At 42.4% G+C, this 12,986-nt stretch overlaps 1 non-coding gene across 1 annotated transcript; it reads left to right on the top strand.

Annotated features, from left to right (window-relative positions):
• The first annotated feature begins 2,378 nt into the window (after positions 1-2,378).
• On the top strand, positions 2,379-2,462 carry LOC113242288 (small nucleolar RNA SNORD35). Its single transcript, XR_003311856.1, has one exon. It is a non-coding gene; the product is annotated as a small nucleolar RNA SNORD35 (small nucleolar RNA).
• Positions 2,463-12,986: the final 10,524 nt, after the last annotated feature.

The raw sequence follows: 12,986 nt of genomic DNA, 5'->3' as shown, positions 1-12,986 counted from the left end.
TGTTTTGTTCTTTCTCCTAAAATTTTCTTCAATGGGCTTTCTTCCCAATTTCATTCCCCTCTTTAAGGACAGGGTTTTTTTTCCCCCTTTACCTTCTGCCCTTGTTTGGTGGTGGCAGGGTATTAATTTTTAGTGATTTTGGATTGTGATGGGCAGTACCAGGCTTTTGTATAAAGGGGCTCAGAACCACACATCAGGTAAAATTTGAATAGGGCCTGTGTGAAGCCATCTCTTCTTTTTTTTTTTAAGATTTTATTTATTTATTTGAGAGAAAGAGAAAGTGAGCACAAGCGGGGGGGAAGGGAGGGCGGCAGGGGCAGAGGGAGAAGCAGGCTCTCCACTGAATGCGGAGCCCGACATGGGGCTCGATCCCAGGACCCTGGGATCATGACCTGAGCAGAAGGCAGACACTCAACCAACTGAGACACCCAAGTGCCCCAAGCCATCTCTTCTGAAGTTCTGCCTTCAGCAAGCACCCCTTCAAGTTAAGCATTACCTTCCCTAACACCTCTGGGAAACATTAACACAAGTTACTAATAGCTTAGTAGAAACGGTAGCAATGATTTTTAAATTTTATTTCCATCTAATTTTTAAATTAAAGTCCTTTTTGGAAGTATAACACGCATATAGAAGTGTGTCGAGTTAACAAATGCACTGCTAGATGAATTTTCCCAAAGTGAACATACTCAGGTATAACTTGTTTTTCCTGTCCCCAACCCTGGTAACCACCATTCTACTTTCTATTTCTATAAATTTGACCACTCTAGATACCTAATACAGGGAGAATCATACAACATTAGGAGGGAAATCCTGTCACATGATACAATATGGATGAAACGTGAAGGACATCATAACTATGTGAAATCAACCGTCACCAAAGGGTAAATACTGTATGATTCTCCCTGTATTAGGTATCTAGAGTGGTCAAATTTATAGAAATAGAAAGTAGAATGGTGGTTACCAGGGTTGGGGACAGGAAAAACAAGTTATTGTTCAATGGGTACAGAGTTTCAGTTTTACAAGATGAAAAAGTTCTGGAGATTTATTTCTTAACAATGTCACCACACTTAACACTACTGAACTGCACACTTAGAAACAGTTAAGGTGGTAAATTTTATGATATGTATATTTTACCACAATAAAAAAAAAAAAGAAACACAATATCACCACCTCCCCAGGAGCCCTCATGCCCCTTCCCAGTCACATCTGCCTGTCCAGGATAACAATTATTCTGATCGCCAGAAAGAGCCCATCTGCTCTAAAAAAAATCCTATAGTGAGAAAAAAAGTGTATCAGCCCCCTTTCCTTCCGACAGGGAGATTCCTTCAAATCAGACAAGGGTTTGCTCATGCCTACCACATTGCCTGATAAACACCAGAAGTAGCTCAAGGGGTGCCTGGGTGGCACAGTCGGTTAAGGGTCTGCCTTTGGCTCAGGTCATGATCCCAGGGTCCTGGGATCGAGCCCCACATCGAGCTCTTGCTCAGCGGAGAGTCTGCTTCTCCCTCTCCCTCTCCCTGCTGCTCCCCCTGCTTGTATGTGCGCACTCTCTCTGTCTCTGACAAATAAATAAATAAAATCTTTAAAAAAACAAAAAGTAGCTCAAAAACGCTTGCTGATTCCACATGGACTGAGAGCCTTAGGCTTGCCGGCACAAGAGGTGCTGAGGGAAGGAAAGGGCACGGGAGAAAGAAGATACAAGCGCTGGAAACAGATGCCAGCCGCCCTGCAAACTTGCCGAAGGTTAGCCCCGCGTATTCATTACGGGTTTATTCACTGGTGATGCAGGTTTTTTTTTCCTTTTTCACTGGGTTGACAACATGACCTGTAGGTTCATATTTGAATCCAGCTCAAAGTATATATTTATTTTTTGTTATTGTGTGCACAGCACTAAGTGCTTATTTTCTTACAAGGGTGTTTAATGCCACTACGCACAGCATGAGACAAAACGGAAGTGCTTGCTAATGCCTGCCTCCACACTCCTGAGGGGCAAATTTTAAACTCAAGGAAACTGAGGTTCGCCTCATTTTACAACTGCCGTAATATTTGATCCACTGGACTTTTTGAGTACGTCCTTGTCCAAGAGGGCACCAGATGTTCTGACGAACAAAATGACAATACTGTAAGCACTGATCAAGAAAATGGGTAGGGGCGCCTGGGTGGCGCAGTCGTTAAAGCGTCTGCCTTCAGCTCAGGGCGTGATCCTGGCGATCCGGGATCGAGCCCCACATCAGGCTCTTCCGCTGTGAGCCTGCTTCTTCCTCTCCCACTCCCCCTGCTGTGTTCCCTCTCTCGCTGGCTGTCTCTCTGTCACATAAATAAATAAAATCTTTAAAATAAAAAAATAAAAAAAAAAAAAAAGAAAATGGGTAAAACTCAGCAGATGATTTTTTCTCATGATGGGCTGCGGGTGCCACTGTAGGCAGTGGCAGTAGCGCCAATGGCTCTGCTGATGCCAGGAAGGAAAAAAGGAGGAAAAAAAGAAAATGGATAAAATTGTTATTTGGGGCCACAAATGATAGTGACTGGGGCAGAGTTCAACAATCTGCTTATAGTCTTGAAGCCAAGGGACAATGATGCGCCACTCTTTAATGTCAGACTGCAGGCAGATATGCTGGGGACCTTGGAAACGGAAATGGTATTGTCATATTATGTTAAGGATTAGTTATTTAGATTAGTTATTGGATCTCAGACCCAATGATCCCTTTAATAACAAATATTCAGTAGCCCTCCTGTACTAACCTGAAATGAAACCCATAGGGGATACCACATGCATAATTGTAAAAATAAAAAAATCAACATAATACCCTGGCAGAAAGGACAAATAAAGAGAAAGTAATGTATACTAAATTAACATGCACTTCAAAATGGAAACTCTCAGGCATGGCAATCCTAGAAGACAAAATAAGGTAGCTCAATGCTTACACTATCATAGTATTAGTGTGAGTGACAGCTCAAGGCCAAGACTGACACAGTGGGCTTTAGTGGCAACTCAAATGACGAAATCAGTACTGCCCATGGTGCTATGACTTCCCAACATGGTGAACAACTTTGGGAAAGTTCTAAGCAAAACTAAAGGCAAGTATCCTTCAACTTATACTGTGTTTGCATTCTTAGAAAATTAGGTGTTTATTTCACCTACGTGACAGTTCAGCAGGATATCTGAAGGTCATTCAGAACATGGGATGATGTTCAGTTCTAGCATCTCCAGCCCGACCCTTTAAATGTCAACAGTGCTCCCCAATCATTGTGACAACAAAAAAAATGCCACCATGGATTTCTTAAATCCACCCCTACCCCAGGACAATACCACCTCCCATTTAGTACCCCTGATTTAGAGTAAAATCTTTAATTTGCAGAAGCATTTTTTAAATCGTAAGATACATCACTCATAAAATAACCCACAGCCTCAGCAATTCCCCCAACTGTGACTTGCATTCCCTCACATTAAAAAAAAAATTGATGTTGGATTTTACAATCCCACCAAAAAGGAGTTTCCCAAGATCTGAGCCAGTTAGATCATCAAGAGAGTCAATAAATAATATTACGTAGCACTTTTTATTTTTTTTATTTTTATTTTTTAAAAATTTTTTTTATTATATTATGTTAGTCACCATACAGTACGTCCCTGGTTTCTTTTTTTTTTTTTTAAAGATTTTATTTATTTATTTGACAGAGATAGAGACAGCCAGTGAGAGAGGGAACACAGGCAGGAGGAGTGGGAGAGGAAGAAGCAGGCTCATAGTGGAGGAGCCTGATGTGGGGCTCGATCCCACAATGCCGGGATCACGCCCTGAGTCGAAGGCAGACACTTAACTGCTGTGCCACCCAGGTGCCCCCATCCCTGGTTTCTGATGTAAAGTTCCATGATTCATTAGTTGCGTATAACACCCAGTGCACCATGCAATGCATGCCCTTCTTACTACCCATCACCAGCCTATCCCATTCTCCCACCCCCTCCCCTCTGAAGCCCTCAGTTTGTTTCCCAGAGTCCATAGTCTCTCATGCTTCATTCCCCCTTCTGATTACCCCCCCTTTCTTTATCCCTTTCTTCCCCTACCAATCTTCCTAGTTCTTATGTTCCATAGATGAGAGAAATCATATGATAATTGTCTTTCTCTGCTTGACTTATTTCACTTAGCATTATCTCCTCCAGTCCTGTCCATGTTGCAGCAAATGTTGAGAACTCGTTCTTTCTGATAGCTGAGTAATATTCCATTGTATATATGGACCACAACTTCTTAATCCAGTCATCTGTTGAAGGGCATCTCGGTTCCTTCCACGATTTAGCTATTGTGGACAATGCTGCTATGAACATTGGGGTGCATATGGCCCTCCTCTTCACTACGTCTGTATCTTTGGGGTAAATACCCAGTGTTGCAAAGGCTGGGTCATAGGGTAGCTCAATTTTTAACTTTTTAAGGGACCTCCACACTGTTTTCCAGAGTGCCTGTACCAACTTGCATTCCCACCAACAATGTGGGAGGGATCCCCTTTCTCCACATCCTCTCCAGCAATTGTTGTTTCTTGCGTTGTCAAGTTTTGCCATTCTAACTGGCGTAAGGTGGTATCTCAGTGTGGTTTTGATTTGAATTTCCCTCATGGCTAATGATTCTGAACATTTTTTTCATGTGTCTGTTAGCCATTTTTATGTCATCATTGGAAAAGTGTCTGTTCATATCTTCTGCCCACTTTATGATTTGTTTATTTGTTTCTCGCGTATTGAGTTTGAGAAGTTCTTTGTAGATCTTGGATACCAGTCTTTTATCTGTAGTATCATTTGCAAATATATTCTCCCATTCCGTGGGCTGCCTCTTAGTTTTTTTGACTGTTTCCTTGGCTCTGCGAAGCTTTTTATCTTGATGAAGTCCCACAAGTTCATTTTATCTTTTGTTTCTCTTGCCTTTGGAGATGTGTCATGAAAAAGGTTGCTTTGGCCGATGTCGTAGAAGCTGATGTAGCACTATTTAGGGGGAATACTTACTTAGTATTTTAGTCATTAAAATAATAAGTTGACCAAAGGAAAAAAGAAGAGCAAAACCCTGCAGGTTGTCTCCTCAAGAACAGCAATTTAATGAGAAGGTGTCATACAGATGTAGGATAATGATAAATATTGTAATTATTGTTTTGTCCCACTTTTTCAGTTACTCTGTTAGTTGTGTTTTTCAAAAATACTCAGTAATTATGAAAATTCTTTATTAGCAGCATAAATATAAATCAGACATCCTACATGCACACTCAGTTCCAGTCTACAGAGCACTGCCCTCAGGTTGGGTTTCATGTGTCTTGGGGCCAGCGGTGGGGCTGGAGCATCTTGGGTCTAGCTAGGAAGAGCTCACTGCACTCACCTCTTCCCAACTGTGCATGCAGTGATGTCAAGTTGCTAGCCTGAAATCAGCAGTGACAGGTAACGAAAGTATTTGCATGGAAATTGGCCAGTGCTACATATTAGGTCCACCACCACCCACACACCCTTGCTTCCAGAGACTCTGTTGTTAAACATTCACCAGACACCATCGGATGGGGCTGGCTCCTATGAAAAAACAGCCTGTCATAGAAGTACAAAACAAGACTTTGTCACAAACTCTTGGAAAAGAACAGTCCAAACTGGGCTCTTTAATGTTTCATCAAATTCTACTTAAGTACCAAATGATGGCTCAAAAATGACCAAGGAAACAAAACTCAACAGAAACATTAATTCACTAGTATCCAAATATTTATCTAGTACCAACTATGTGCAAATAGTCTCCTTAAATTCTTTCGGCAACAAGGCAAGACACCAATGAAATAAGCATATAATGTGCAATGGACCAATGTGTATGACGCCAATTTAAAAGAGATAATTAAACAATGACACTAGTATTTTTCACCTTTATCAAAGGGAATGCTAACATTTAATAGGCATTGTGCCAGGTATTAAACAAATATTGTCTTGTTTGATCCTCACAACCACCGGGTAAGATAATCATTAGTTTGAGCCACATGAAATTGCTGACAGTTGACCAATTTGACCTCCACAAAAGGCAATTTCCACCTAAATTATTTTTTCTGTTTTATAGACAAGGAAGCCAAGATCCCAATATACCAACTTGTCAAATGTCAAACAGCCAGTAAGTGACAAAGCCAGGATTCCTTGCATACCAGAATGGCTCCAAAGGCCCTGGGCTTCCCATCGCACACAGTTCCAAAATGAAAGAATTGTTAGGCTCATTTGATGTGTTCCATGCATTCAAAGAAATTTTACAATTAAACCATTTTGAAATAACTCGTGGTAAAAGAAATTAAATTAAGGACATGCATTTTGCCACAAAACTAAACACTGGCTTCCTGGGTTTCTTAATCATAAATGATTAGAAATAATCATAATTGGGGCACCTGGGTGGCACAGCGGTTAAGCGTCTGCCTTCGGCTCAGGGCGTGATCCCGGCGTTATGGGATCGAGCCCCACATCAGGCTCCTCCACTATGAGCCTGCTTCTTCCTCTCCCACTCCCCCTGCTTGTGTTCCCTCTCTCGCTGGCTGTCTCTATCTCTGTCAAATAAATAAATAAAATCTTTTAAAAAAATTTTAAAAAAAAGAAATAATCATAATTGTTGGTACATTTTAGAGACTGAAAAACATCTTAATAGAGATTGCAACCATTGTTTAACTTATTCCTAAAAACTCAAATTAATGTTTATACTTAAGAAATTCCATTAATGTTCAATTTATACTTCAGAAATTAATGTTTAATTTGTACTTAACAAATGACTTTTAAAATATGCTATGCTATTACTGGTACAAACCACCAAAGGTCTTACATTCACAGTCTGTATCTCAATCTACTAGAATGATCAGTGCTTCAGAAAAGAAATACAGTCAGGAATGTTCGAACCAGAAGGTATGGTATAGGAGTGTCTCAATTTTTAAAAATTGAAAAGCAGTAGAATCATGACACAACACACATGTGTACATGTATGTATGTTCGTGTATACCATATATACATGCACGCATGTGTATACAGTTGAATCAAAAGTTTCATGAAAAATTTGGTATGTGCTATATTCTCTGATATTTTCTTTTTTCTTTTAGAGAGAGAGTGTGTGTGGGCGTGGGGAGTGGGAGAAGGGGCAGAGAGAGAGAGAGAGAATCTTAAGGAGGCTCCATGCCCTGTGCGAGGCGGGGCTCTATCTCACCATCCTGAGATCATGACAGGAGCTGCAATCAAGCGCCAGACTGAGTGACCCAGGCACCCCTCTGATATTTTCTGACTTACCCTATTCCATTTCATTAAAAAAATTCTGGCCACAACTTAGTGTATCATTTTTGCAATTCACTAATGTGTTGTGTCCCCTAGTTTGAAAAACAATGTCTTAGAGCCCTTTATTTTAGAGACCTCATCTACATCCCCCATTTTATTCCTTTCCTTCTAGGTTACTCTATTCTTTGCATCTACAACTTTGACACCCCCCCCCCACTTACCAGTTTCTTTCCTTCCTTCCTTGAGCAGATCTTTAGAAATAACCTGCTATGTGCCATCAACTGTGTGCTAAGTGCTAGAGACGCAGGGCATTTCTAGTCACATCCTGGGATCCCAACGTCCATCCAATCATCATGCAAACAAACACAAACTTCCAACTGTGCTTAGTGCTATCAAGGACAGGTTCCAAGGGAGGGGGATTTGACCCAGTTAGGGAAGACTTCTTGAGGAAATGGCGCTTGAGCTGGGATATAAAGATCTGATCTAGTCTAATCTAATATAGCCTATTCTATTTCATTTAGAAAATGCTTATCTCCATCCCCTAATCTACCATGAGCAACTACTAAGTTAAAGTAGTAACTGTCTCCATTCAATTAGCATAACATTTTCGAGGGTCATCTGAGTTGCTACATTGTTTTTTTTTTAAGATTTTATTTATTTATTTGAGAGAGAGAAATAGCGACAGAGAGAGAGCGTGCGTGCACACAAGCAGGAAGGAGGAGCAGACTCCCCACTGAGCAGGGAGCCCTACACGGGGCTTGATCCCAGAATCCTGAGATCATGACCTGAGCAGAAGGCAGATGCTTCACCGACTGACCCACCCAGGCGCCCCTGAGTTGCTGCATTGTATGGCTATTGAGGAATGCTGCTATGAACTTTTGGGTAGAAGTTTTTGTATGGGTGTATGCTTTAGTTACTCTTGGGTATATACCTAGGAGTGAAATTGCTGGGTCATATGGTAACTTTAATTTTAACATTTTAAGAAACTGCCAAAATATTTTCTAAAGCAGCTGCACCATTTTACATTCCCACTAGCAGTGTATGAGGGTTCCCATTTTTCCATATCCTTGCCAAGGGTTGCTTATTATCTGATTACTTGATTATAACCATTCTGGTACTAGGTGTGAAGCAGTATCTCATTGCAGTTTTGGTCTGCATTTCCTCGATGGCTAATAATGTTGAGCATCTTTTCATGTGCTTATTGACTGTACGTTGTCTTTGGAGAAATATCTATTCAGATTCTTTACCTATTTTTAAATGGGTTACTTATCTTTTTATCACTGAGTAGTAAGAGTTATTTATACACATTTTTGATACCAGACCCTTATCACATAAGTAATTAGCAAATATTTTCTCCCTTTCTGAAGGTTGTCTTTTCACTTTCTTTTTTTTAAAGATTTTATTTTTAAGTAATCTCCACACCCAATGTGGGGCTCGAACTCATGACCCCAAGATCAAGAGTCACATGCTCCTGCAACTGAGCCAGCCAGACGCCTCATGTCTTTTCACTCTCTTGATGGTGTCCTTTGATGCACAAAAGTTTTGATTTGATTATATCAAGTAACACCCTATCTTGCACCATACTTCCCTGATCACCTCCATTTTACTTCAGCAATGGACCTTGACATCACCCACAGCTGTCTGAACTCTACCTGCTTTCTTAAACTCCAGTATTCTATTCTCGGAGTAAAACTCTTTGTCCTTCTAGCTTTCTCTCTACCTTGTTTCCATCTCATAGGCTCCGTACACCCTCTGAGACCTCCAATCCCCCAGCCTTCTGTTTTCTCCCTGTTTGTCACACCCTCGTCTTCCACCTTCTTACTTTCCATTCTTTTCTTATCTAGCCTGGCCCTTAGAGCACAACACTACAAACACTCCATTCCCAGTACATTCCACTCCATTACTCCACTGTCCATTCACTACACTTGTTCTGCAACCTCCAACAATTTATCAGTCAGACCATCTGCCTTCTCTACTTCCGGTGTTACTAAGAAATGCTGACAAAGTCACACAACCTTATGTGTTGGAACCGCTCCTGACACATGTTCTCCAACAACAGCTGAGCTCTCAAAGCTGCCCTGCTATCCTTTCATTTGACCCACCTCACTTTGCTCTCCCTTTCCCTGACAGCCACTCTACTTTCACTCATGTCACTCCCACCATTCTCTTCCTTGAACAAGCCAAGATCACTCCTGTCTCCTTGGTGCCGGCTGATCCTTTGCCTTAAACACTCTTCTACCAGGTCCTTCAGTGGCTGAAACCTTCTTGTCATTTAGGTCTCAGTTTAAACATCACCTCTTCAGAGAGGCCTATCCCATCTGCTCTGTCTACTGTGGCTGCCCTCCACCCATTGCTATCACACTCCCCTGATTTATTTTCTTATTTTCTTTATCTGCACTGTCTGGAAAAATCTTACGCTTCTAAAACCCTTCACTAGGGAGAGTCAGAGACGTGCTCCTTTGTGCTCTCCTAATACCCTGTGTAGAACATTCTTACCAGGTTGCTATTATTTATGGATTACAGGTCTGTGTTCCTCTTCCAGAGGCCAAGCTCCTTGCAGACAGATGCTGGGTCTTATTCATCTTTGGCTCCTTCAAGGTGCCCCACACAGAGCAGGTGCTCAGGATGTGCAGAGGAGAGGTACAGAAACTCATGATCTCATTATCTGTGTAGTGTGGGACCTACCCACCATGAATTAACACTCACAAGGATTACAAGTGCTGGGGAAAGATCCAGGGGAACATACTGTCACACAAACTAAATCATGCTGGGCATCATTTATAATGGTAAAAATAGGGAGAAAGTACCTGAACGTAGAGAACTGGGTAAGGAGACCATGGTGTATGTACTCCCTGGAATTTGATGTTGCTATTAAGATGATGTCTGATGCCCAACAAGAGATAATAACAGAACGCGCCAATGCCACGATGATAATAAGAACACAAAAACTGTACATAGAGAGGTAGGAAGAAAATAAACTAAAATGTGACGCTGAGTTTCTTTATGCAGAAGACATACAGATGCATTTCTTCCTTTTTTCTGAATTCTAGTTTTCTCTGTGTATATATTACTTTTTTTTTAAAAGATTTTATTTATTTATTCGACAGAGACAGAAACAGCCAGCGAGAGAGGGAACACAAGCAGGGGGAGTGGGAGAGGAAGAAGCAGGCTCATAGCAGAAGAGCCCGATGTGGGGCTCGATCCCATAACGCCAGGATCACGCCCTGAGCCGAAGGCAGACGCTTAACTGCTGTGCCACCCAGGTGCCCCTATATATTACTTTTATACTGAAATGAGCCCTAGTATTTTGTTTCTAAGGAAGGGCTATAGTCCCATTCTTTCTTTAGTTCATACAACTTCAAATATTAATTTACTGACTAATATGCTGGAAGAATGGAAGAATGCAGAGTCTGTGATTTATCCAGCATCTCTCCACAAATTAATGACACAAAAAGACATACAATGGTAGTCCTAAAGTGATGCTGGAGAACAAAACTAATTTCCTGTAGGCTCTGTGCCATCGATATTGTATTTCAGATAGTTCGGTATTAGATCCTTAGAAACAGGCTAAATGACATTAGCAGAAGTAGCATTAAAATAGGGGAGACTAGGGGCACGTGGCTGGCTCAGTCGGTAGAGCATGTGACTCTTGATCTCAGGGTTTTAAGTTCCAGCCCCATGTTGGGTATAGAGATGACCTAAAAATTTTTAAAAATGGGGGAGACTATAGGTGAAGTCCCATTTAAAGCAAGGTGGGTATAGTTAAATTTAAGGAAAGAAAATACATGCAAGTTCATAAATTTGGGTTTGTTTTATAAAAGGACTCACAAGACAATTAGTTTGAGTTCTAAATTCCCTTAATATATTTTAAACATGATCCCACTCACATCGTCTATCAGAAAATACATTTACTAAGAGAAAGCTCGTCTATAATTCAGGTACCAGAACAAATATCTAACACAGCAAATTAAGGTCTATCAAGGAATTGGCAAAGTTCCTTACAAATCACAAAAGAAGGAGCACCTGGGTGGCTCAGTAGCTTAAGCGTCTGCCTTCAGCCAGGTCATGATCTCAGGATCTTGGCATCGAGCTTCTTGTCAGGCTCTCCGCTCAGTGGGGAGTCTGCTTCTCCCTCTGCCCACCCCACCACACACCATTCGTGTTCTCTCTGTCACTCTGTTCTCTCAAATAAATAAATAAAATCTTTAGAAAAAAAAGAATCACAAAAGGACTTTCAAAAGGTGGATACCCCTTGTATCAAACAAGCTGTGTGGATAGAAGAGCCACTCCAACCTGGTGGTAAGTTTGAGGATGAGAAGTTTAGAGCAAAGTCAAACCTACTTAACAAGGGAAGAGAGCCGATTTAAACAAAATGGATAAAGGTAGGAGGATGTTTTAGCTTGGGTTCCCCCAGAACTGGGCGCTGATAGAAGGATTCCAGTGCAAGTAGGTGATTTGGGAGAGTTCAGGAAACATCGGTAGGGCAGTGGGGAGCTTAGGCAATGAAGGGAAGGAAAGGGAGCCACTTAAGGGTGTGTTGGCAAGCAATTTGCTACTGTGGGCCGCTGGAGCGTGAACCTGCTGGGGAACCCTGGGTGACTAGAGGCACACATCCGAGTCACCCTGCCTGAGAAGCGAGGGCGCTGTGTCTGGAGAGAGTCTCAGGTGCAAGCAGCCACCGCTGACTGTCGGAAGCTGAGCAAGTGTGCACGAAAATGGTAAATGCTGGGGACTGCAAGCGGGGGAGTGGCGCATCTGCTGGAGATGGCGCGAACCGACTTGCGAACAGCATTTCCCTTTGCTTTGTGCTTGTTAAAAAGTGGTTTTAGTGATCGACGTTTTTGGTTGAAACCCCTGAAAGTGGACTTTCTTCCTACCATACTCTCTGCCCTTTCATTTTTCTCGCCCAGTGCGCACAAGGGCTGTGCCCATGCTGTTGCTGACACATCCTTCTTCCCCGCCTTCTCCACCCCACTCCCTACAGAGGTTCTGCCCAGTTATCAGCAGGCTGAGGGCCTTGGTGCCCAAGCAGCTCATTCTGGTCAGACCTGTTGTCTGTTTTTGGTGGCCATGGTTCCAGGCAGCAGAAGACACAGCCTGCACTGCTATTACAGCAGAAAGCCTGGAATCTTCAAAGCCTTGCTATAAACAACCCAATTCAGTTTTATACTTGTCGAACATGTTCCCCAGGCAAGGAACAAAAGACCAAACGCAGTTAGTCACTCTAGAAGGGAAACTGGCAGTTTGCGATCCAAGAGGACTTTGTCTCTCCTTGTCTTCCTCCTCCCCTTCCTCCCCACACCCTCTTCTTTCCTAAGCAATTTTTAAAGTCCAAAGAATGATTGCAGAGTTCGTACTCTGCAGTTTTATAGCATGAAAACACTTGGCAGAGGAAACAGTAACACTCAATGCCACCTTGCCCATCGCATGTGCTTACGTAATAAAAGGGCAAACTGCTGTCTCAGAGCTGGAGGAGGGCTGGGAAGACAACTCTGCAAACCGGGTGTCAGTGCCTTGAGGCAGGGAGAGGACACCCTTCCAGGTGTCAGAAGCCTTTGAGATGGACAGTGTCTGGGCCTCTCCTCCCTATCCCACCACCTGGAACTATGGCTGCCCCCGTGACACCTCAGTGTGGATTTTAAAAGGCACCTGCCCCTTCCTCCTGCAGCACACAGCCCCGTGCTGGGGCTCTCCACTGGGCAAGTGGGGCATGGGCCAGATTTCAGTTCCTGCTCAGTGCCCTTTG

The sequence above is a fragment of the Ursus arctos genome, chromosome X (assembly GCF_023065955.2).
Source record: "Ursus arctos isolate Adak ecotype North America chromosome X, UrsArc2.0, whole genome shotgun sequence".
NCBI lineage: Eukaryota > Metazoa > Chordata > Mammalia > Carnivora > Ursidae > Ursus > Ursus arctos.
Note: the sequence above shows the minus strand (reverse complement) of the source record. Positions and strands in the feature narration are given on the sequence as shown.